At 51.7% G+C, this 24,359-nt stretch overlaps 3 pseudogenes across 1 annotated transcript in view; all 3 read left to right on the top strand.

The window, feature by feature from the left end:
- The window catches only part of LOC144578809 (BAG family molecular chaperone regulator 3-like), a 54,893-nt pseudogene that overhangs the window by 7,373 nt on the left and 23,161 nt on the right, over positions 1-24,359 (top strand). The window contains exons 3-4 of the transcript XR_013525247.1: positions 12,744-13,070; positions 15,472-15,812. The product of XR_013525247.1 is annotated as a BAG family molecular chaperone regulator 3-like (transcript). The remainder of the gene's footprint in view (positions 1-12,743; positions 13,071-15,471; positions 15,813-24,359) is intronic.
- Positions 2,462-3,037, top strand: LOC144578763 (large ribosomal subunit protein eL37-like; annotated as a pseudogene).
- LOC144578536 (histone-lysine N-methyltransferase SETD1B pseudogene) lies at positions 17,352-22,964 on the top strand (annotated as a pseudogene).

Genomic DNA, 24,359 nt, shown 5'->3' with positions numbered 1-24,359 from the left:
GAATGAATGAATAGATGGTTTAAAAATCCAAACAGTGGGAGGATGGGAAGGCCCCTTCATGTGCAGAGGAAAAGCCAGACCCTTCACTGGCCCTTCCTTTTAGGATCAGTTCAGACCCCCAGCATCCAAGCCCGGTTAGCACTTCTTCCTGGGTTGGGTTGGGTGGGGTCTTCTTTGTTTCTGATAGAGTTTCATGCCGGGCGTCCCTGTGGTCTTGGGGCTGTGGTGACTCAGAATTAAGCTGAGTGTTCTCACTGTCCTGGCCCCTTTCTGGCTGGCCCAATGACTCAGCACCAAGTGCTGGCTCCCTGACCCAGAGCACACTTGCACTGAATGTTCCAGGTCTGAGCCTCAGCCCAACGTGGCTGGGCGAAATGGAAGCCTTTCTCTCCTGCTGCATTTTACCCTGGAAGATGAAGGTTTTGGAGATGTTAGTGGCACGTGGATGTTACCTCAGTGTACAGCTGTGACAGGAGTAGCAGAAAAGTTAGCATCTACCTGGCCTTACCATCAAATCTGGGTTCTAGAGATCTTAGGCAAAGCACTTACCCTCCCTGAACCTCAGTCTCCCCTTCTGTGAAGTGGGCATAGCAACACTCCTGCCAACAGTGTTGGGAGAATCAAGGGAGATGGTGCATCGGAGGTGAATTCCCCACAGCCTGAACTGATGGATGTGTGAAACCCCCAGAAACATTTGCAGCCTCCTCTGTGGAGTAGAAATGTGTTTTCGGATAGGTGTGTGGCCTCTCCACACAGCAGACTGTCCTGGCTGTCCATGGGCCTTTCAGCTCTCCGAGAGGCCTGGGATCTTGTTTCTTAGATTAGAAGCGAGGTCTCCTCTTATCCTCCTTGTATAGAGTGTAGCTGACTCCCTCTACCAGCATCCAGGTGGCTCTCAGAGCCCTCCCTGGGGCTTCCCATGCCCCTTGTGATGGAGGATGTAGAAGAACAGTAACAGATGAAGCCGCGGGGCCTTCCGGAGCCTTGACCTGGCTGCCATCCCCCGCCCGTGTGTCCATAGCTGCACCTCCCCATTCTCTGCCCATGACAGTCTGGGGCCTTGTTTCCGGCACTGTGCTGTGTAGAGCGCTGGCTTTACTCAGCCCCAGCTCTTCCAGGGAAGAGTCTCCTTAGCCTTATCTGTGTAGCCACAGAGTACCAGGCAGGAAGTAGGAGTGCAGCCTGTAAGGGGGGACATCAGGCTGCCTTACTGAGGTACCAATTACCTGCACAGCTGTTCTGGACCCAACTCTTAGGGGTGTAAATGTCACTGCAGATGGAAGGAGGGAGGGGTTTTCCAAGTGCCACCACCCTCTTGCAGGGAGTGTGGCTGCTGTGGGCCAAATGCTTGAGAAGCTGCTGCAGGTGGGAGCAGAGCCCACCTGGACTTAAGGATTTCACTGTCCATCAGAGAGGGTCCCCTTGCCTGTACTGCAGCTGATGAACCGAGGATGTTTTTCTTTTTTTTTTTTTGAGACGGAGTTTTGCTCTTGTTACCCCAGGCTGGAGTGCAATGGCGCGATCTCGGCTCACCACAACCTCCGCCTCTTGGGTTCAGGCAGTTCTCCTGCCTCAGCCTCCTGAGTAGCTGGAATTACAGGCACGCGCCACCATGCCCAGCTAATTTTCTGTATTTTTAGTAGAGATGGGGTTTCACCATGTTGACCAGGATGTTCTCGATCTCTTGACCTCGTGATCCACCCACCTTGGCCTCCCAAAGTGCTGGGATTACAGGCTTGAGCCACCGTACCCGGCCAGAACTGAGGATGTTTTTCTTTTGGAAATTGTATTTTGTACAGAATACACATCCGCTGATGCTGTGCACGGAGACCTGACAGACACTTGTAGGGTGGTGTCTGGAGGACGGACTTACCAGGTGGCTGACCAGGGTGTTCACTTTTAGCATGGGGATGTAGCAGATGAATTTTGTCTCTGTCTAAATTCAGAGTTTGCTTCCTGGGATGGAAATTTCAGGTACTTTCCATCTGTGATTTGTGACTTTGGATGATTAAAGCAGGTGGCTCTGCTTTTTCTTTTTTCCTGAAGAAGAGATAGGTCGTTTCTCACGTGCCCTGAAGCTAACTTTTGTGTGACATCCCAGTTCCTACCTCTGCCACATGAAACCCGTGAGGCGGGCTGCAGGCAGGCTGGATTCTGACGAGTGCCCCCAGCAGGGGAAATACCAGCAGCTGCGGATGGTGCCTGGCCTGGGGACGCCTGACGTGTGCCCTGGTGAGGTGCCACCGAGGATGTTGAGGAAACGCCAGCAGATGTTCTGCTCCCAGGCGGACCCTTCTGTGCCCTAGCCTGGCTTGGCTTTTCTCCCTAGGCCTCAGGGAGATGTGTGCACAGAGCCACAGTCAGTGCAGCCGAGTGTCCCTGTTCAGCTGAGAATTTGTCTGCAGTGCAGGCCTCTTCCCCAGAGCATGGCCTGGCCTGTTGGAGAGGCGGGTAGTTTAGGGCTCAGTTCCCTAGAGTTGTTTTTGGCTGTTTGCTTCCAGATTGTGAAACTTTAAATACAGTCTTCAGCAGAGAAAGTGACATCCTTGCTAATTAGTCCTCCTAAGACTCTCAGGCTTTTCTTGTCCTGGTCGCAGAGGCAGGATGACCAAGGGAACGTCATCATTTGGGAAGCGTCGCAATAAGACACACACGTTGTGCAGCCGCCGTGGCTCTAAGGCCTACCACCTTCAGAAGTCGACCTGCGGCAAATGTGGCTACCCTGCCAAGTGCAAGAGAAAGTATAACTGGAGTGCCAAGGCTTAAAGACGAAATACCACCAAGACTGGTCAAATGAGGCACCTAAAAATTGTATACCGCAGATTCAGGCATGGATTCTGTGAAGGAACAACATCTAAACACAAGAGGGCAGCTGTTGCAGCATCCAGTTCATCTTAAGAATTTCACTGGCTGGGCACGGTGGCTCACGCCTGTAATCCCAGCACTTTGAGAGGCCGAGGCGGGTGGATCATGAGGTCAAGAGATCGATACCATCCTGGTCAACATGGTGAAACCCCGTCTCTACTAAAAATACAAAAAATTAAGCTGGGCATGGTAGCGCGTGCCTCAGGAGGCTGAGGCAAGAGAATTGCCTGAACCCAGGAGGCGGAGGTTGCGGTGAGCCAAGATCACGCCATTGCACTCCAGCCTGGGTAACGAGCGAAACTCCATCTCAAAAAAAAAAAAAGAATTTCACTGATTAGTCACGCAGTAAATGTTCTGGTTTTAAAAATACAAAACAAAAAAAAAAGACTCAGATAAAGGGGCTTCTAATTCTAACCGGCTTGCTACCAACTTGGTGAGACAGATTCAAGAATTGGGCTTTGTTGGACTGGGCATAGTGGCTCACACCTGTAATTCCAACTTTGGGAGGCCGAGGCAGGTGGATCACTTCAGCCCAAGAGTTCAAGAGCAGCCTGAGCCACATAGCAAGACCTTGTCTCTAAAACAAATAAATAAAATTAAAAAAAAAAAAAATTAGGCTTTGTAAACAGCCCAACCAGCTAGTACTGGAGAAAAGCTGAGTCCATCAATAACTATTTGTGGAATAAAGAAAGGTAGTTACGGCCCGGCATGGTGGCTCATGCCTGTAATCCCAGCACTTTGGGAGGCCAAGGAGGGTGGATGACTTGAGGTTAGGAGTTTGAGACCAGTCTAGCCAACATGGTGAAACCTCATCTCCACTAACAATACAAAAACCTGTAATCCCAGCACTTTGGGAGGCCAAGGTAGGCGGATCACCTGAGGTCGGGAGTTCAAGACCAGCCTGACCAACATGGCGAAAACCCTGTCTCTACTAAAAATACAAAATTAGCCGGGCATGGTGGCGCATGCCTGTAATTCCAGCTACTCGGGAGGCTGAGGCATGAGAATTGCTTGAACTCGGGAGGCAGAGGTTGCAGTGACCTGAGATGGTACCATTGCACTCCAGCTTCAGCGACAGAGCAAGACTCAGTCTCAAAAAAGAAAAGGAAACGCAATTATTTAGGGCACAGAGCAGCTCAGAGTTTACAAAGACTCGTACCTTATTTCACTTAAATCTTGCAAAGACCCCTGGGAAATGTGGGGATCTTTACAGCTGGGTAAACAGTCTTAGTAGCAAGGAGTACTGTCTCTGGTCACGTAGTCGGTGAGCATCAAGGAGGGACTAGAACCCAGGGTGGCAACTTGAAGACACAGGCTCATGCTGGTTCATTCCTGTTTATTTGGACACAGCTGCAAAGAGAAGCAATGTTGGTTTTATATTCTAAAAAAAAGTTTTCCCCATTGAAAACACATAGGGATAGTCATCTGTTTATCCCAGGATAAAATGTATGTGTGTGTGTGTGTGTATTTGTGTATAAACAGGTGTATTAGATAAATCCTGTGACTTGGGATTGTTGATAGAGTATGTGGTTGGCACAGAACTCTTGTCTTACGAGGAGTCTCTGGGCAAAGCCTAACTCCTAAGGTATGCTTTAAGTGGAATGTGGACTTAGTTTATTATTCAGAATTTTCCCCAAGTCTATTATGTACTCAGAACAGTGCTGGGGTAGTGGGAGAGACCTTACATTACAATCCAGTGGGAACTGAAAGGATTTTGACTTTGACTAATAGGGATGCGAATGGCTGTTGATTATTTCTGTATCAAATGGGCAGTAATACTGCATTCATTCATGCACCCCATCATAGCAAGCAGAGAGCTTCAGTAGGGTGCTAAGCTCGACTCCATTTGCACTTTGTTTTTTTGTTTTGATTGTTGTTTGATTCAGAGTCTCACTCTCTTGCCCAGGCTGGAGTGCAATGGCATGATCTCGGCTCACTGCAACTTCTGCCTCCTGGGTTTAAGCAATTCTCCTGCCTCAGCCTCCTGAGTAGGTGGGATTACAGGCACCTGCCACCATGCCTGGCTAATTTTTTTTGTTTTTTTGTATTTTTAGTAGAGATGGAGTTTCACCATGTTGACCAAGCTGGTCTCGAACTCCTGACCTCATGTGATCCACCCGCCTTGGCGTCCCAAAATGCCGGGATTACAGGCATGAGCTACCAAACCCAGCTCTTGTTACGCTTTGGAAGAAAGTATGTTTTGTTTGTTTCCTGCCTGATGGAGGTGAGCCAGGCCACTTAATTTTGATCTAGGTCTTAGCCATATGGGGAGTTCCAGGATTCCTGTGTTCTTCCATCTTTTTTCTTGTTTTAGAAGTTTTGAAGTATTGTTAGTAAAACTCAACATCTGACCCATGTGAAGGCTCTTCTGGCCTAAAAACCCAGTTAATACAATCTGTGTCCTACTTAATACTCCAGGGCTGCCAAGTCAGAAGTGCTCCGGGACAGCCCTAAGAGTTGCCTTTGTTACTGTTTCTCCTAATTCAGACCAGAGTGGTGAAGCTGTAGTTTGTGGATGTCAAGCCCACTTTTTGTTTTTTTTTCTGAATTGGAATCTTGTTCTTATTGCCCAGGCTGGAGTGCCATGGCGCGATGTTGGCTCACTGCCACCTCCGCCTCCCAGGTTCAAGCCATTCTCCTGCCTCAGCCTCCTGAGTAGCTGGCGTTATAGGCGACCGCCACAACGCCCAGCTAATTTTTGTATTTTTTAGTAGAGATGGATTTCTCCATGTTGGTCAGGCTGATCTTGAACTCCCGACCTCAGGTGATCTGTCCACCTCGGCCTCCCAAAGTTCTGGGATTACAGGCGTGAGCCACCACACCTGGCCGAGCCCACTTTTTAAAGAGCACTGTTTCACGGAGCCAAGATTGGGGCTCCCAGAAGGTGCCCATTTTCAGGGTTCAGTGGCCACTCAGTGTACAGGGACTCAGTTGTGGTGGTCAAGGCAGATTCTTCTTCATGGCTGTTTCATGAACACACGTGTGCCTGGCATGTGCATAGCCAGACTGACACCTAACAAGTGCCCAAGAGCTGTTATTTCCACCCTGCTTTTTTTTTTTTTTTTTTTTTTGAGGCAGAGTCTCCCTCTATTACCCAGGCTAGAATGCTGTGGCACAATCTCAGTTCACTGCAACCTTTGCCTCCTGGATTCAAGCAATTCTCCTGTCTCAGCCTCTTGAGTAGCTGGGACTACAGGCATACACCACCATGCCTGGCTAGTTTTTGTATTTTTAGTAGAGACGGGGTTTCACCATGTTGGCCAGGCTAGTCTCAAACCGCTGACCTTATGATCTGCCTGCCTCAGCCTCCCAAAGTCCTGGGATTATAGGCGTGAGATATCATGCCCGGCCTCCCACCCTGTTTTTAAGGCAGAAAAACTCCTTGAAAGTTGGGGGTTAGCAGCTTCCTTCTCTTCATTCGTTTCTGGTTTTTTGTTTGTTTTTTTGTTTGTTTGTTTTAGACAGAATCTCACTCTGTTGCCCAGGCTGGAGTACAGTGGTGCAATCTTGGCTCACTGCCATTTCTGACCCCTGGGTTCAAGTGATTCTTGTACATCGGCTCCCAAGCAGCTGGGATTACAGGTGCCTGCCACTATGCCCAGCTAATTTTAGTATTTTTAATAGAGTTGGGGTTTGGCCATTTTGGACAGAATGGTCTCAAATTCCTGATCTCAGGTGATCCACCTGCCTTGGCCTCCCAAAGTGTTGGGATTACAGGTGTGAGCCACCATGTCTGGGCCCTCCTCTTCATTTGGGACGTGAAACTTTGGGGTGCTCTGAGTGCTGGCGATTCTGGTATTATTTGAGTGTAGTTAGGAGTGGTCGTTTTTAGATTTCTGACATTAACTTTCCCTTGTTTAAGGGCTTTATATAGCTGTTGAGAGCATGAAGGGACTTTGGAAATCAGGCTGGCAGAGTGTCAAAGCTGGAAGGAACTTGCGATCACTGTTTCTCAGTGCGGACCTTCAGGCTTCATCACGCATCTACGGAATTCGACCTACTGGGATTGGGCTTAGAATGTTCCTTTTGTGCATTTCCTGAGTCAATACTCCCAAGGGCTGGAGAACCGCTGCTTTGTAGAACATTTTTGGGCCTCCCTTTCATTTTACAGTGGAGAAAACTAAGGTTCACAGAGGACATGTGAGCTACTTCCGTAACACATGTATTTAGGGGCAGAGCCAGGGCTGGGACCAAGCGCAGTCTCTTCCCAGGCCTCCTGCTGTTCCCTTGGTGCCCATTTACTGTTAAAAACCAGTAGTGCAGTTTAGACCTGCTCTGAAGCCAACAGCTCACTGAAGCTCAGAACCTGACCTCAGGCTTTCTCTAATGATAATTATTTTGTACATAATAGGGCAAACTTTGGCTCATCTGGGGTCGTTTTTTCTTTTTCTTCTGGCCATCTCATGGAGTTGTTTGGTGCCCTGAGACATGTCTCAGATTTTTAATGCAATGCACAAACAAGGGGCAGAATTAACCAATTCATTTTATAAATTAACATAGTGAGATAAGCAGTGAGAGTCAGGACTGAGCCCCTGGGTGCTTCTTTCCTAATTGGATTTTGTGTAATATGTATTCCTGATGTCTTTAACCAGAGATAAGGATAATGAACTCTGAGCTGCAGGCGAGCCCTGACCAGGTGGCCACAAGGATCACCAGTCATCTGCTTGGTCACCGTGTTGGTGCCCCAGTCCCTGTCCTGTGATCACACAGAGCTGTTCCCCAACTCTGAGGAGGCAGATTCTCAGCTCGCTCTTGAATCAGGAAGAGGCATGTAGTGAGCCTTACCTGAGAGATGCTGGTATAACCAAGAGGCATTTTCCGGATGTGCTTGAACTTGAAAACACTTAGTAAACTGAAGAGAGATGTTTTAGTCAGATTCTAGGGGAATTATAAATATTCTACATTTTTTTCTTTTGATTCTTTTATTTACAAAATAGCTCTTTTTGCTAGATTGTATAGAAAACACCGTAGAAGAGAGAAAGGGCAATTTAAATCTTCCAGGGGTGCTTTGTTGTTGTCATTGTTGTTGCTGTTGTTTTGTTTTTTAGACGGAGTTTCAGCCAGGTGCCGTGGCTCACACCTCTAATACCAGCACTTTGGGAGGCCAAGGTTGGTGGAACATGAGGTCAGGAGTTCAAAACTAGCCTGGCCAACATGGTGAAACCCTGTCTCTACTAAAGATACAAAAAATATAATCGCACCTACTTGGGAGGCTGAGGCAGGAGAATTGCTTGAACCTGGGAGGCGGAGGTTGCAGTGAGCTGAGATCATGCTACTGCACTACAGCCTAGGACAGAGTGGGACTCCGTCTTAAAAAAAAAAAAAAGAGATTGAATTTCAGCCTTGTCGTTCAGGCTAGAGTGCAATGGAGGTGTTTTTACTTAGTAAAAGTAGAAGCATTTGCTGTCATGACTCTAATGATGCTGGACGGGAACGTTAGAAGGTGGCGTCAGCATTCCCTGCGCAGACCTCATTACCGTTGGGAATTTCATTTTTGGTTGAAATTATTCATTCATGTAGAAGTGTTTAATTGCCTATTTTGTAAAATTCAAGTGTTTTTTACTTACCTAAAACAATGTAGGTTTTTGTTTTGTTTTGTTTCGTTTTTTTAACAAACCCCACCAGAGTGGAAGGGGAGCCTGGAATGTCTTTTAGATGCAGTGCTCACAAAGAGACACATGGTTTTTTTATTAAATGGCATAAATGGGTCATTAATTCACACAGACCCAAGAGTACAGACCTCGAGACTGTTGGGAGAAGGAGCCAGGCTGCCCTTGCCTGTCCTGACCGCTCTGCCTTCCAGCTGTGCCAGCAGGCTCGGCCTGTTGAGTGGACCTCATGTGCAGTGGAGGCCTTTCCCCCACCCCACCCCTGTCTTTGGGTGCTTCTTCCCAGTTCCAGGCCGTCTTTCCTGCTTTGTACTCACCTCCTCACTCCGCCCCCCGCGACCTCCTCACTTCCCAGCATGTCCTGGTTTCTTCTTTCTAGTCCTTCTGTCTTGCTGAGGTATCTCCTGTGATGGTGGGAACAATAAGAAGGGTGGACCTCAGCCCCCACCTCCAGCCTAATCTTCCTCAGCTCGGCACTGACCCCCAAGCCCGCCCCTTGCCGCTGCTTCCTACCGCTCTTCTGACACCACCACCCCTGCCTGTGGTGACCACATTCCTTCCTGGTGGACCTAGCCATGCCTCTGGAAAGGCTGAATTTTGGCTCCAGGAAGCAGTCTCTGCTGTCACAGTCTCATGCAGAGTTGTTTTTCCTTCCTCCCTCCCTCTCCTGTCTTCTTCCCTTTCTCTTTCAATGGAGGCACAAATGTGCTCTGTGAGATGCATGAGGTGCTCAGCTCGTAGCAGGCTGGCTCAAGGGCCTTCTGGATCCTGGGCTTCCCCCAGGAGGAGCTGCATCTCCTTAAGGCCTGTCTGAGGACTCCAGGCCCTGCAAGGATCCAAGGGTTTGGGGTTGGCAGCTCTCTTGGTTAAAACCGGATAGTATGGGTGAGATATGGCGGGGTGTGCAGTGTGGGGGTTTGATGGAGTTTTACATAGCTATACACCCATTTACCACCACCCAGAAAAAGGTAATATTCCCATCACCTCAGGAAGTTCTTTCAAGATCCTTCCCAGTCGCCACCATCTCCTCTAGAAGTGACCACCATTCTGGTTTCTGGCACCACCAATTCACTTTGTCCTCACTTTTTCGTTTTCTTTCTTTCTTTCTTTCTTTTTTTTTTTTTTTTGAGACAAATTCTTGCTCTGTTGCCCAGGCTGGATTACAGTGGCATGATCTCAGCTCATTGCAACCTCTGCCTCGCGAGTTCAAGCAATTCTTCTACCTCAGCCTCCCAGGTAGCAGGGACTACAGGCGCGTGCCACCATGCCCAGCTAATGTTTGTATTTTTAGTAAAGACAGGAGTTCGCCATGTTGGTCAAGCTGGTCTCGAGCTCCTGACCTCAGGTGATCTGCCCACCTCGGCCTCCCAAAGTGCTGGGATTACAGATTTGAACCACTGCGCCCAGCCCTATCCTTCACTTTTCATTCCTTTGACACTTTGGAGTCTGAAGAGCATAATATTGTGCCTGTTTAGGGAGAAACTCATATTTATTGCCAGTCTTCAGGGCATACCTCTAGATGTGCCCTTATACAACCTCACAGCATTTCTCCGGGGCAGGTGTTGGCTAGCTCCATTTTCTAGAAAAGGAAGTGAAGGTTTACAGAGGTAAGAGAATTACCTAAGCTCATAGAACTGTTAGGAGCAGAGGTACGAATCACACTTAGACCCTATCTAGGCCATTATCTACCCTGGAAGAGCCTGTGCCTTTCCCCATCCCTCAGGGCCTCTGTGCTTTCTAAGTAATTCTGCTTCTGTTTTGTTTCCTGCCTCCTTAGCCCATCCATCTCCTAAGCCCCTGTTAGCAGGGAGTGCGCCTTGCTGGTTTGGTAACCCCATAGGAACGGGTGGCAGGATGTTCACTCGAGAGCAGGCAGTGGATGAGGGTTTGCTCACTGCTGGGCCCTGCTATGTGGTGTGTGCAGATGGTTGAGGCTTTTGTGCATGACTGGGAAGAAACAGCAAGCCCCCGGGCAGCCAGCAAAATGACACTGCAGGATTAATGCAGACCCTGATTTCAGCTGGAAGAAGGGGCACCCCAGTGAGTCGACAGAATGCCCACAGGCACGTTATGGCTCAACAATGAGTAGTAGAGGGTTCTTCAGCGCCTCTCGTTGGCTCCCTTTCAGGGCTGTCTAACGGCAGGAATTCAGCTCTGAATGCGAGGCCTGGACCCACTCCTGCTCTTGAGTGACCTGAGAGTTAAGCAGGCTAATGTAATGCCACCACCCTGAGCATGTGGCTATTCTAATCTGAGAATGCCTGTCTGCCTATGTCCCCAAGGACACAGTGACACCCATTCCTTTCCTGTGCTGGAGGCCCTCCAAGGGCAGGGTCTCAGCAGGAGGGAGGCAGTTGATGGGCCTGAAAGGGTTAAACCAGGGTCAGCCACCTGGTGCCCACGCCTGTACACAGATAGAAACATCACCGAATTAATGGTGTGTTCATTCAAAGTGCAGAGCAGCCCTCAATATCTGTCCTTACTTTTGATTGATTTTGCAACAGTAGAGATTGTACCCTACAAGCTCATAGATTCTTTGGCATTTGTTTGCTGTGCAGAGAGCTGCCTCCGTCAGGAAGGATCAGTCCCCTTTTTAAGAGTTGCCCCACGCAGATATGTGCAAGTGACACAGATCAGTAGCTTCCTTCCTGTGAAAGGACCCTCAGTGCTTGGGGACATTAGGGCTTCTGTTGCACAGCCCCTACTAGCTGAGAGGTGGCATTGCCAGTGAGTGACTGGCCAGCCTTGTTGTCTGAAATAAGATCTTTCCTGTGGTACATCTGGAACTTGGCCTTCTCAAGGGTCCCAAAATAGCTAGGCCACTGAAGGGAGGACTTCAAGAGAGGACATAAGAGAGGGACCCCAACTGCTCCTTGTCCAAACAGGCTCTGTTGTGTTGAAGAAAACGTTATTCAGTGATACTTGTTAAAGCACAGTCATGAAGGTTTATTTTTTTTTTTTTTAGACAGAGTTTTCACTCTTGTTACCCAGGCTGGAGTGCAATGGCACGATCTCGGCTCACTGCAACCTCCACCTCCCGGGTTCAGGCAATTCTCCTGCATCGGCCTCCTGAGTAGCTGAGATTACAGGCACGCGCCACTCTGCCCAGCTAATTTTTTGTATTTTTAGTAGAGACGGGGTTTCATGATGTTGACCTGGATGGTCTCGATCTCTTGACCTCGAGATCCACCCGCCTTGGCCTCCCAAAGTGCTGGGATTACAGGCTTGAGCCACCGCGCCCGGCCCATGAAGATTTATTCAGGGCCATCAAGATAGGCACAGGGACCACAGCAGTGGCATCTTGCAGTCAGGGGAGAGACTGGGCTCAACTTGAAATATAGCACTGGCCGGTGGGAATTTATAGTCAAGGAGCAGTGTGGGGGTCAGTGGATGGAAGATTAGAAGAGGAAACAGCAGGGGTAAGGGCGTGTCTGGCCACACTGACCAAACAGGATTCTTGACCAAGACAGGCCAGGGTGATTAGGCAGCACCTGGGGATGATGGAGGCTGAAGAACCTGATCAGACAGGCTGGGGAGGGGGCTTCTGGCTAAACTGACTTAGGAGTTTCTTTTGCTGAAACTGGACTTTACAAGGACCTGCACAGATGGGGCTAGGAGAAGCTTCAGAAGCCTGACTAAGGTCTGGCCACGCCGAGAATCTTTGTCAGTTGGCATCATTAGGCGGCACAGTGAACCCTGCATGCTGTTCTTGCCTTCGCTGCCTCTGCACCCCTGTCCTTCCCCTTCCTGCCTCTTGTTCTAAGAATATTCCCAAGGAGGCAGCCCTCGCTCCCCAGCCCACTGCTCTGTGAAGATTCCCAAACCGTGTCCTGTGTTGAGGCCCAGTACAAGCTGTCTTGCTGGGAAATGTGAGGACCTTTTTGGAAACAGACACTTGCTGTAATGTAGAAGTTGTACCCCTGCTTCTGGAGCCCACCTTCTGATTGGGTCTCTGAAAATGCGGGCGGGTGGACGTGGGCAGCTGGATCACCCAGAAAAGAAACCCATCTTACCAGTTTGGGGACCTCTCCTGTGCTCAACAGATACTTTTGGCTTTCTCCTGATGCTCCTAATTCCTAAACTGTTGGCCAAACAGCAGCCTCTGTGGGGTGGGGGGCTTGGAGGGAGCAGGGGCTGGGAGCTGGCTGATGCCCTGAGGCCCAAGTCACTTGGGAAGATCACAGTGCCAGGTGCCACACTGTTTCCTCCGCCACGAGGGTTCACTTCCCTGTTTCTAACCAGCCTGTGTTTCTCTGCTTTTTATTTCAGGAGACTTCATCCTCTGCCAATGGCCCTTCCCGGGAGGGCTCTAGGCTGCTGCCCGCCAGGGAAGGCCACCCTGTGTACCCCCAGCTTCGACCAGGCTACATTCCCATTCCCGTGCTCCATGAAGGCACTGAGAACTGGCAGCCGCACCCTTTCCTTGCCTATCCCCAGCCTGGGATGCAGCGATTCCGAACAGAGGCAGCAGCAGCGGCTCCTCAGAGGTCCCAGTCACCTCAGCGGGGCATGCCAGAAACCACTCAGCTAGATAAACAGTGTGGACAGGTGGCAGCGGCTGCAGCAGTCCAGCCCCCAGCCTCCCACGGACCTGAGGTAAGCAGAGGCCAGGCTCACAGGCCTGCTTCGGAGCAAGCCGCCGTGCTTCCTAGGCTGGGCCCAGCCCCTGAGGACAGTTCCCTGGACCAGCACCTGTTCACCTGCAGGGCATCTGGGCCTGGCCTGCAGCATCAGAGGTCACCCAGCAAAGACAGGGCGATGGCCCCACATCATCCCCCAGCATCGAATAGGGGCGTTTTTCAGTGGGGCCGGGCAGGAATCATATGGCTTACTTTTGTAGTTAAGGAACCGGAGCTCGGAAGGGCACACCGCAGCCTGCCCGTTCCAGATGCATACAGGTGGAGGCAGCAGAGCTGGGAGCAGAAGCCCAACCCACCTCCTGGCTCCTGATTTCCGTGCTCCTTATTTACCCTGGGCTTTCTATTCAGAAACACAGAGATAGCTGTGCACCATGTTGCTCAGTTCAATGCTTATGGATAAATCTGAACTGCTTGTGGAGCTGTGTTGATAGGAAAATGAGACCCCATGCCTGCCCTCACTGTGCACCACAGTTTAAAAAGAAATAAGGAGTCAGGAAGGCAGCATTTTAATCCTGAAGCCAAACATGTTAGGGGTATGCCAGTGGATGCTGTGCATTAATAGCTAAAAAATAGTTCTTAATCTGGTTCTTAGCTGAGATTTGAGGCATTGCTAATAGGATTCCTGAGCAGTAAGCTCTCTTAATTTTCCTGCCTGTGAATCGTCCCATTGTGTATGCCAGCACTGTTCCTGGGCACAAAATCCCATGTCCTGTCTGCACCTAGAGTCATACTTGCCTCAGCCCTGTCTGAATCTGTTCAGCTTCCCACATGCTTGAGAGTGAAAAGTTACAGTTAATGTGGGATACTAGAGGCATTTTTCTTTTCTTAAAGCGGTAGTACCTGGCCAAGTGTGGTGGGTCACACCTGGAATCCCAGCACTTTGGGAAGCTGAGGTGGGCAGATCACTTGAGACCAGAAATTTGAGACCAGCCTGGCCAACATGGCAAAACCCCATCTCTATAAAAAATACAAAAATTAGAGGGGTGTGGTGGTGTGTGCCTGTAATCCAGCTACTTGGGTGGCTGAGGCATGAGAATTGCTTGAACCCAGGAGGCAGAGGGTACAGTGAGCCGAGATCACGCCACTCACTCCAGCCTACACAACAGAACAAGACTGTCTCAAAAAGAAAAAAAATATTAATACCTGTATTTATAATGGTTTTGCTGCAGGAAATCAAAGTGACACATAAATCAGAGACATCTTCAAATTTAAGCTAACAAGGCACTCAGAAGGGGAAACACTCTCAATTTTGAGGTGAATAGAAGGTGGCCCAGCAGGGAAAGGGGCTTGACCCGCCTTGGGTCCCACGGGATGCTTGCAGCTCCCAGTTGCTAGCCGAGTTCTCTCTAGATTGGTAGAGAAAGGGTAGTGGGGACAATACATCCTCTGTATGAGCGCTTCCTGTGTGCTGGCCTGGGGCTGAGCCACATGCCCAAGTGATTGACCTCACCTTCAGAACAACCTGGTGAGGGAGGGGCACTCTTCCCATATTTCGAATGAGGCTTAGAAAATGATTGAACTACTAGGAATTTGAACATAGGCCCCTTGACTCTAAAACCTTCAGTCTGTTATTTTGTTTGTTGGTTTTTTTTTTTTTGAGACGGAGTTTTGCTCTTATTACCCAGGCTGGAGTGCAGTGGCGCGATCTCGGCTCACCGCAACCTCTGCCTCCTGGGTTCAGGCAGTTCTCCTGCCTCAGCCTCCTGAGTAGCTGGGATTACAGGCACATACCACCATGCCCAGCTAATTTTTTGTATTTTTAGTGGAGACGGGGTTTCACCATGTTGACCAGGATGGTCTCCATCTCTTGACCTCGTGATCCACCCGCCTCGGCCTCCCAAAGTGCTGGGATTACAGGCTTGAGCCACTGCACCTGGCCTGGTTTTTTATTTTTGAGAAAGAGTCTCACACTGTCACCCAGGCTGGAGTGCAATGGCTGATCTTGGCTCACTGCAACCTCTGCCTCCTGGGTTCAAGCAATTTCCATTCCTCAGCCTCCTGAGTAGCTGCGATTACAGGAATGTGCCACCTTGTGGCAGCCCTCCTTCCCTACTTGGCTAATTTTTGTATTTTTAGTAGAGACAGGGTTTCACCATGTTGGCCAGGCTTGTCTTGAACTCCTGATCTCAGGTGATCTGCCTGCCTCAGCCTCCCAAAGTACTGGGATTACAGGTGTGAGCCACCATGCCCAACCCCAAAGCCCTCAGTCTTAACCCCACATTTTGAAAATTGAAAATTACAGATAGGAGGTCTTAGGATATGGGTTGCCCTGAGCAGGTTCACAGCAGAAGCACAGTCAGGATGCCAAGGTAGGGGTCATTCTTGGGGTCATGCCCTCTACCCTGTGTCTCTTGCAGCGGTCCCAGTCTCCAGCTGCCTCCGACTGCTCATCCTCATCCTCTTCGGCCAGCCTGCCTTCTTCTGGCAGGAGCAGCCTGGGCAGTCACCAGCTCCCACGGGGCTACATCTCCATTCCGGTGATACACGAGCAGAACATTACCCGGCCAGCAGCCCAGCCCTCCTTCCACCAAGCCCAGAAGATGCACTACCCAGCGCAGCAAGGGGAATACCAGACCCATCAGCCTGTGTACCACAAGATCCAGGGGGATGACTGGGAGCCCCGGCCCCTGCGGGTGGCGTCCCCATTCAGGTCACCTGTCCAGAGTCCCACCTGTTGTAAGAGTCTGCACTATCTCTGGCAAGTGCTTATCTAGCTTATTTTTTTAATGCTTTCATAGATGGACAGCTTAGTGTTTTTTATGTAGTTTACTTTGTTGAATAATTTTGACAGTTTGAAAAGTTTTCCTTATTTTGGGCTGAAAAACTGCCCTTTTCTTAATTCTGTTCATTGATCTAGTTCTGCCCATTTGTCACAACTTAAACTATTTTGACTCACTATATAGTATCTTAAACTATTTGACAGCAGCAGTTATGTATGTCCTTGGCTTTGTTAGACTAAACCATTTATAAGTGCTTCAGGTTTTCATCATGTGACACTGTGACATGTTTCTTTCTTTCTTTTTTTTTTATTTTGAGATGGAGTTTCGCTCTTGTTACCCAGGCTGGAGTGCAATGGCACGATCTCGGCTCATCGCAGCCTCCGCCTCCTGGGTTCAGGCAATTCTCCTGCCTCAGCCTCCTGAGTTGCTGGGATTACAGGCACGCGCCACCATGCCCAGCTAATTTTTTATATCTTTAGTAGAGACGGGGTTTCACCATGTTGACCAGGATGGTCTCGATCTCTTGACCTTGTGATCCACCCACCTCGGCCTCCCAAAGTTCTGGGATTACAGGCTTGAGCCACCGCGCCCGGCCGACATGTTTGTTTACTCTTACCTCCTCTGCATTCATTTTGCCAGGGTAGCTTTAAAAGTGGTACATTGAAGGATAAAGATAGTTATAATCTTTGGTCCAGTCATCTGTGGTTAAATGATTTATAGCACATTAATTCAATGTAATGTACTGTTGCCCTTAAAATAAGAAATATAACTGTAGAACTGTGGGATATATTTATAAAACAGTGATATTTTGAAAGTAGAACATTAAATTGTATCTAGAGAGTTAATATAGCTGACTCTGTGTGTGTAGATGAAATTTAGAAGGGTACATAAGTACCTTCTAAAGGTACATACCCAATACATATATCTGTCAGTACAGGAGCCAGTAGTCAAATGTGGAAGGATATGTGAGAGAATAGTTGTATAGTTGTGTTAGGGTGGTAGAATTACAGGGAGATTTTTTTTTTTTTTTTCTTTGAGACAGAGTCTTACTCTGTGTCCCTGGCTGGAGTACAGTAGTGTGATCTCAGATCACTGCTTCTCAGGTTCAAGCAAATCTTGTGCCTCAGTGTCCTGAGTAGCTGGGATTACAGGCATCTGCAACCATGCCTGGCTAATTTTTGTATTTTTAGTAGAGATGGGGTTTCATCCTATTGGCCAGGTTGTTCTCGAACTCCTGGCCTCAAGTGAACCACCCGCCTGGGCCTCCCAGAGTCCCAAAGTGCTGGGATTACAGGTGTGAACCACTGTGCCTGGCTTTTTTTTTTTTTTTTTGACCCTGGATCTCAGTATATTACCCAGGCTAGACTCAAACTCCTGGGCGTAAGTGATCCCCCTGCTGTAGCCTCCCAAGTAGCTTGAACTATAGGCATGAGCCACCATGCTTGGCCCAGAAATTTAAAAATATAGAGCATTTTATAATTGGTTTAATAAGAAAGGAGAAAATCTAATGCTTGGAAATGTCATTGCAACTAGAATTAAGTGAGAGTTCACTGGTCTGCATTAAGACTATATTTCGGCCTCTGCCGCCAGCCGCCTCCCGGGCAGCAGCAGCAGAGGCCATGGCAGTGGCAGCAGCTCCGGGCCCAGCAGCCGAGGGGGTGTCAGCGCCCCCCCTCCCAGTCCCCGGTCCGGCCACCCCAGCCTTGGCTCTCGCGGGGGACACCATGTACTGGCTGGTGGCGCAGGGAGGCCGGTGCCCGGTGGGGATGTTGGGTTAACAGCATGGAGAACAGCCACCCCACCACCACCACCAGCAGCCCCCGCCGCAGCCCGGCCCTTCAGGTGAGAGGAGAAACCACCATTGGAGAAGTTACAAGTTGATGATTGACCTGGCTCTGAAAAGGGGGCATCATAAACTGTACTGCTACGATGGGCAGCATTTCAGCCTGGCGATGTCCGGCAACCGCCCGGTGGAAATTGTCGAAGATCCCTGAGTTGTCAGGATCTGGACCAAAAACAAGGAGCTGGAGCCGTTGGTGCCCAAATTCAAAATCGATGAGTTCTACGTGGGCTCAATGCCTCTGAAGCAGGTGACATTTGCCAAGCTGAATGATAACATCCGAGAAAACTTCCTAAGGGATATGTGCAAGAAGTATGGGGAAGCATACTCCTCCTCATAGGAGGAGGAGTATTGAGGAGGTGGAGATTTTGTACAACCCCAAGACCAAGAAGCACCTTGGCATTGCCAAGGAGGCCATTCCACACTTGCACAGCATTTCTGTCATGGGCAACGTTATCCACGTGGAGCTGGACACCAAAGAGGAAACCCGAATGCAGTTCTATGAACCGTGGGTCACTGGCCGTTACACCCCGCAGACCCTTCCAGTGGGCGAGCTAGATGCTGTCTCTCCAGTCGTGAATGAGACCCTGCAGCTGTCAGATGCCTTGAAGCACCTCAAGGATGGAGGCCTGTCTGCAGGCTGTGGCGCCAGCTCCTCCTCTGTCACTCCCAATAACCATGGGACACCCTTCTCCCAGGACACGGCTTACTCCAGCTACTGCCTGGACACACCCAACTCCTACGGACAGGGCACCCCGCTGACACCACCCCTGGGCACCCCCTTCTCACAGGACTCCAGCTACTCCAGCCACCAGGCCACACCCTCATACCTCTTCAGCCAGGGCCCTACAGTGACCTTCAAGGCCTGGCACCACGAGAGCAAGTTCATGGATGCCTACACCCACTGCCACGAACATCATTATGTCCACACCTCTCCCGCGGTCACTGCAGTGGCCGGGGCCACAGCCGCCTTCCGGGGTTCCTCAGACCTTTCATTTGGAGCAGTTAGCGGCACTGGGGGCAGTAGCAGCCTCCCCTTCAAGGCCCAACCACAGGATTCAGCCACATTTGCCCACACTCCGCCCAAGCAACCCCAGCTCCTGGATTCAAGTCTGCTTTCTCTCCGTATCAGACCCCAGTGGCCCACTTCCCTCCACCCCCAGAAGAGCTGACGACCACAGCCTTCGGGGGCTCGTGATGGCAGGGAGTTCTGGAGGGCACCAGCACCCCGACCCCTGCCACCAGCTGAGCCTCTCGGCCCACCACCTCCTGACACCAACAGCATGGAGCTAGGCAGTTGACCCACCTTTGGCTGGAGTCCCGAGCCCTGCGACAGCCCCAGCACGCCCACGCTGGAGTCATCCCCTGTGGGGCCAGAGAAGCCCCACGACAGCCTGGACTCGCGCATCGAGATGCTGCTGAAGGAGCAGCGCACCAAGCTTCCTGCCGGTGCCCGACTCGGACACTGAGCTGTAGATGGAGGGCAGCCCCATCTCCTCCTCCTCCTCCCAGCTCTTTCCGCTGGCCACCTTTGGCACCAACTCCCAGCCTGGCTTCCGAGGCCCCACGCCCTCCTCCTCGCGCCCCTCCAGCACCGGCCTGGAAGACATCAGCCCAACGCCTCTGCCAGACTCTGATGAGGATGAGGAGCTCAACCTGAGCCTTGGGCCTTGGCCTCCACCCGAGCCCGGCCCCCCGGACCCTGCTGGGCTTCTGGGCCAGACAGCCGAGGTAGCCTTGGACCTGGTTGGAGACAGAACCCCGGCCTCAAAGATGGATGAGGGCCAGCAGTCCTCAGGTGAGGACATGGAGATCTCAGATGATGAGATGCCCTCGGCCCCCATCAGCAGTGCCGACTGCCCCAAGCATATGGTGGTGACCCCAGGAGGGGGGGCCATGGCAGCCCTTTCCGTGCTGGCCATAACCCTGCCACTGCCCCCACCCCCTGGCTTCCCCCTGCTGCCCCCACTGCAGCTTGGCTTTCCCATGCCCCCACCTCTGCCTCCAGCCCACCCTGCTGTGACAGTGCCCCCACGACCCCTTCCAGCACCACCTGGAGTCCCACCCCCACCCATCCTGCCGCCACTGCCCCCTTTCTGCTGGGCCTGTTCCCTGTGATGCAGGTGGACATGAGCCCCTTGCTGGGTGGCCAGTGGGGCGGCATGCCCATGTCCTTCCAGATGCAAATGCAGGTGCTCAGCCGGCTGATGACAGCTGAGGGCCTGCCCCTACCCGCCCTCATGGCTACCTTGGCTGCTGCTGCCTCAGCTGGGCTCCAGTTTGTCAACCTGCCACCCTACCGGGGCCTCTTCTGCCTGAGCAACTCTGGCCCAGGCTGCAGGCAGCACTGGTTACCACTGCCCAAGTTTGACCCATCAGTGCCTCTGCCAGGCTATGTGCCCTGCCAGGAGTACCCGTATAAGGCCACAGTGGATGGCATCCTGCTGGTGGTCCTAAAGGAGCTCGAGGCCATCATGAAGCAGGACCTGAACCACAAGATGGTGGAAGTGGTGGCTTTCTGGGCCTTCAATGAGTGGTCGGACAAGAAGGAGTGGATGGCCAAGGCCTCGTTGACCCCCGTGAAGTCGGGTTAGCACAAGGACGAGGACAGGCCAGAGCCCAAGGACTGCATCACCTCGTGCCTGCAGGAGTCATGGGACAAGGGCGAGGGCCAGGGCTACGAGGGCCTGGGCCTAGGCATCAGGTTGCATGGGGCCATTCACCTGCCTTCCTTCAAGGTCAAGAGGAAGGAACCACCAGATACCACCTTGTCTAGCGACCAGAAGCGGCCACGGCCCTTAATCTCTGTGGATGAGGAAGTTGAAGAGTCCAAGCGGGAGCAGGACCGGGACATGGCGGGCACCCCCTGTGAGCTTGCCAAGCAGGACCCCAAGAGTGTGGGTGTGTGGCGGTGGCCAGCACAACCTCTGGAGCTGGACAGCGGTGGGGAGGAGGATAAGAAGGAATCCTTGTCGGTGTCCTCGTCCTCATCGGCGTCCTCATCCTCAGGCTCCTCAACCACCTCACCCTCGTCCTCGGCCTCTGACAAGCTGGAGGAACAGGAGAGCACCGAGGAGGAAGAGGAGGAGAAGGAAGAAGGCCCCAGGAGCCAGCTGTCCTCCTGCTTGACCTCATCCACATCAGATAAGGATGACGATGATGACAGTGATGACCAGGATGAATGTGAGAACGATGACGAAGACACAGCCCTGTCAGAGGCAACTGAGAATGACGAAGGGGACTCGGATGGAGAGGAGACGGTGAGCATCACAACCTCCAAGGCTGAAGCCACATCGTCCAGTGAGAGTTCTGAGTCTTCCGAGTTTGAGTCAAACTCCGAGTCCTCGCCCTCATCCTCAGAGGATGAAGAGGAGATAGTGGCCAGGGAAGAGGAAGAGGAGGAGGAGGCGATGGTGGCAGATTAGAGCATGGCTTCTACAGGCCCCAAGGACTTTGAGCAGGATAGGGAGGAGGTGACTGTGGCCCCAGGGGCACCAGCGATGGACTCGTTGGGCGTGGAAGAGGAGGTGAACATCGAGGCTGAGGCTGTGGCCCCTGAGGAGTGGCCCCCCATGCTGGATGAGCCCCCCCTTGCCTGTGGGTGTTGAAGAGCCAGCGAACTCCAGGGAGCCCCCTGAGGAGCCAGGAAGGGGCCAGAGCATGACCTGGAAGTAGAGCCGGAGCCCCCTACGATGCTCCCCTTGCCCCTGCAGCCACCATTGCGGCCCCCATGACCGCCCCAGCCACCCAGCTCACTGCTGGAGCCTGAGACCACAGACGCCTCACACCCATCTGTCCCTCCGGAGCTCCCTACTGAGGACCAGCCCCCACATACTCCAGGCCTCTGGCAGCCTGGCCAAGTCACAGAGCACAGAGACAGTGCCAGCCACACCAGGCGGGAAGCCCCCGGTATCAGCAGGTGGCAGTGGCCTGTCCGTGAGCTCTCCTCAAGTGCCCTGCAGCCCTTTCTCCTTCCCAGCCCCATCCCCTGGCTTCAGCAGTGGGGGCCTCCCTCGGACAGCTGGCTGGGACTTCAGCTTCAAACCCACCTTCCCCGAGCCCAGCAGGCCCCTGCTCCTGTCCATCTGCCTGCTCCCCGCTGGCTGATGCGACGAGCGCTCCGGGCCCTGCTGCCCGCCTCTCTGGCCCCTTGCCCAACCCGCATCAAGAGGAAGCTGAGCTAGCCCCGGCAATCCCCATCGTCTGTCCTCTCCTTGGATGGGCCCTTGGTCCAGCCGCCAGTGGGGGCCGCCTTTGGAAGGGACCTCCTGCTTCTGCCGGGCCAGCCACAGACTTCTGTCTTCCCCAGCACCCATGACCCCCGGATGGTGATCCTGGACTTCCGGAATGCAGGGATCCCAGCCCCTCCACCACCCCTTCCTCCCCAGCCCCCCGATGTCCCCTACCTGTAGAGTCCACCAAGCTGCCCTTCAAGGGCACTAGACAACCAGTGGCCCTCTGAGGCCATCCCTCCAGGCTCCTGTGGGCATGACGTGGTCACTGAGGAGTACATGGAGTTGGCCAAGAGTCAGGGGCCGTGGCGCCGGCCGCCTAAGAAGCACCATGAAGACCTGGTGCCACCTGTGGGCTCGCCCGAGCTCTCGCCACCTCAGCTCCTCTTCTGGCCCCACTCGGAGTTTGAGGAGATGACCATCCTGTATGACATCTGGAATGGTGGCATCGACGAGGAGGATATCCACTTCCTGTTTGTCACCTATGAGCAACTGCTGCAGCAGGACAATGGCATGGACTGGCTTAACGACATGCTCTGGGTCTACCACCCCTATATCCTGCTGGTGTGGGGGCTCAGCCCCTTCTGGGGTGCAGGAAGTCCCCCACTCACCTCTCTGGGCCCACTTCCCAGTCTGGAGCAGCCCATGGTGCCCATGAAGGTGGCAGCACACATCACCATCATTTCCCAATCGGTGTTTGTGTGCTGGCACCCTGCCAGTCTCCCAAGTGAATCATCACTGGCACGTTTTAAGGACTCCCTCTATGCCAGGCCCATTTCACTCCCAGAGTTAGCAGGCCTCGGGGCCACATGTAACAGCAGTGCTATACAGCTTAACAGCAGACAAGGCCTGAGGCCTTCTGTGTCCTGTCCCCTTCATATCCTCAGGCATCTCAGTAGCCTGGTGAGATAGGGGCTATGATTCCCATTTTACATATGAAGAACCTAAGGTTCAGAGAGTCTCAGCAACCTGTCCAAAGTCACACAGCTGCAAGTGGCAGAGTTGAGATTTGAACCCAAGCAAACCTAGAGTCTGGGCTCTTCACTACGAGGCTTTCATGAAGCTTGGCTGTTCCCGTAGGCCCGCGAGGCTGGAGCTGTCATTATCCCTGTTGTATCAGACTGATTTGTGAGCACTCAGTCTGTGTCAAGAGCTCTGCTTAGTGCTGGGCACGGTGGCTCAAGTCTGTAATCCCAGCACTATGGGAACCGAGGCAGGCGGATCACTTGAGGCCAGGAGTCTGAGACCAGCCTGGCCAGCATGGTGAAACCCCATCACTACTGAAAATACAAAAATCAGCCGGGTGTGGTGGTGTGTGCCTACAGTTCCAGCTACTCTGGAGGCTGAGGCACTAGAATCACTTGAGCCTGGGAGGTGCACTGAGCCAGGGTTGCACCACTGCATTCCAGCCTGGGCGATGAAGCAAGACTCCATCTCAAAAAAAAAAACCTCTGCTAAGGACCATAAGCATATTTCATCACTTGCCGAGGCATCACTGTCATCCCAATTTACAGATGGGATACTGAGCAGAAAGTGGTTAACACACCCAAGCACTTTGGGAGGTCGAGGTGGATGGATCACTTGAGCTCTGGATTTAAGGCCAGCCTGGGAAATGTAGCAAAACCCCATCTCTTAAAAAAAAAAAAAGACTATATATATATATTTCGAGATGGAATTTCGCTCTTGTTACCCAGGCTGGAGTGCAATGGCGCAATCTCGGCTCACCGCAACCTCCGACTCCTGGGTTCAGGCAATTCTCCTGCCTCAGCCTCCTGAGTAGCTGGGATTACAGGCACATGCCACCATGCCCAGCTAATTAGTAGAGACAGGGTTTCACCATGTTGACCAGGATGGTCTCGATCTTTTGACCTCATGATCCACCTGCCTCGGCCTCCCAAAGTGCTGGGATTACAGGCGTGAGCCACCGTGCCCGGCCTAGACTATATTTCTTTAATGTAGTTTACAAATGCTTGTTTTTTGACCTTATCACATTGTAATAATAGCCACATTTGGCTAGTGGCTACTGTATTGACAGGGCAGATATATGTATTGGGTAAGGACAGATAGGGAACATTTCTTATGGCACCATGTTCTATGGATAGTGCTGGAATAAGAGATTGTGTGGGATGGATCACTCATGAGAGCAAGATAGACAAAATGGTGCCTTGTGTGCATCCAATGTTTTTTAGGCCTAATGTTGAAGGTAGAGGAGCCAAGGTGTGGTAGGGAAACAGGGCCACAAGACATAGTTCATTGCACTTGCCATTAGGTGGCAGTATTTCCTCAGGCCTGCTAGTTATTGGAGAAGCACTCTGGGAGTAGGAATAATGAGGGTAGCAGTCCTCTTGGTGAGTGGGAGCTAGTGTGCAAGGTTTCTGTCTATGTAAAAGTTCGTTGGTAGGGTTTATATGTTTCAAAGAGTGCCTCTACAGAAAAAAAATTATTAGACATTT

The sequence above is a fragment of the Callithrix jacchus genome, chromosome 12, assembly GCF_049354715.1.
Source record: "Callithrix jacchus isolate 240 chromosome 12, calJac240_pri, whole genome shotgun sequence".
Taxonomy (NCBI): Eukaryota; Metazoa; Chordata; class Mammalia; order Primates; family Cebidae; genus Callithrix; species Callithrix jacchus.
This window is presented reverse-complemented; position numbering and strand designations above follow the sequence as displayed.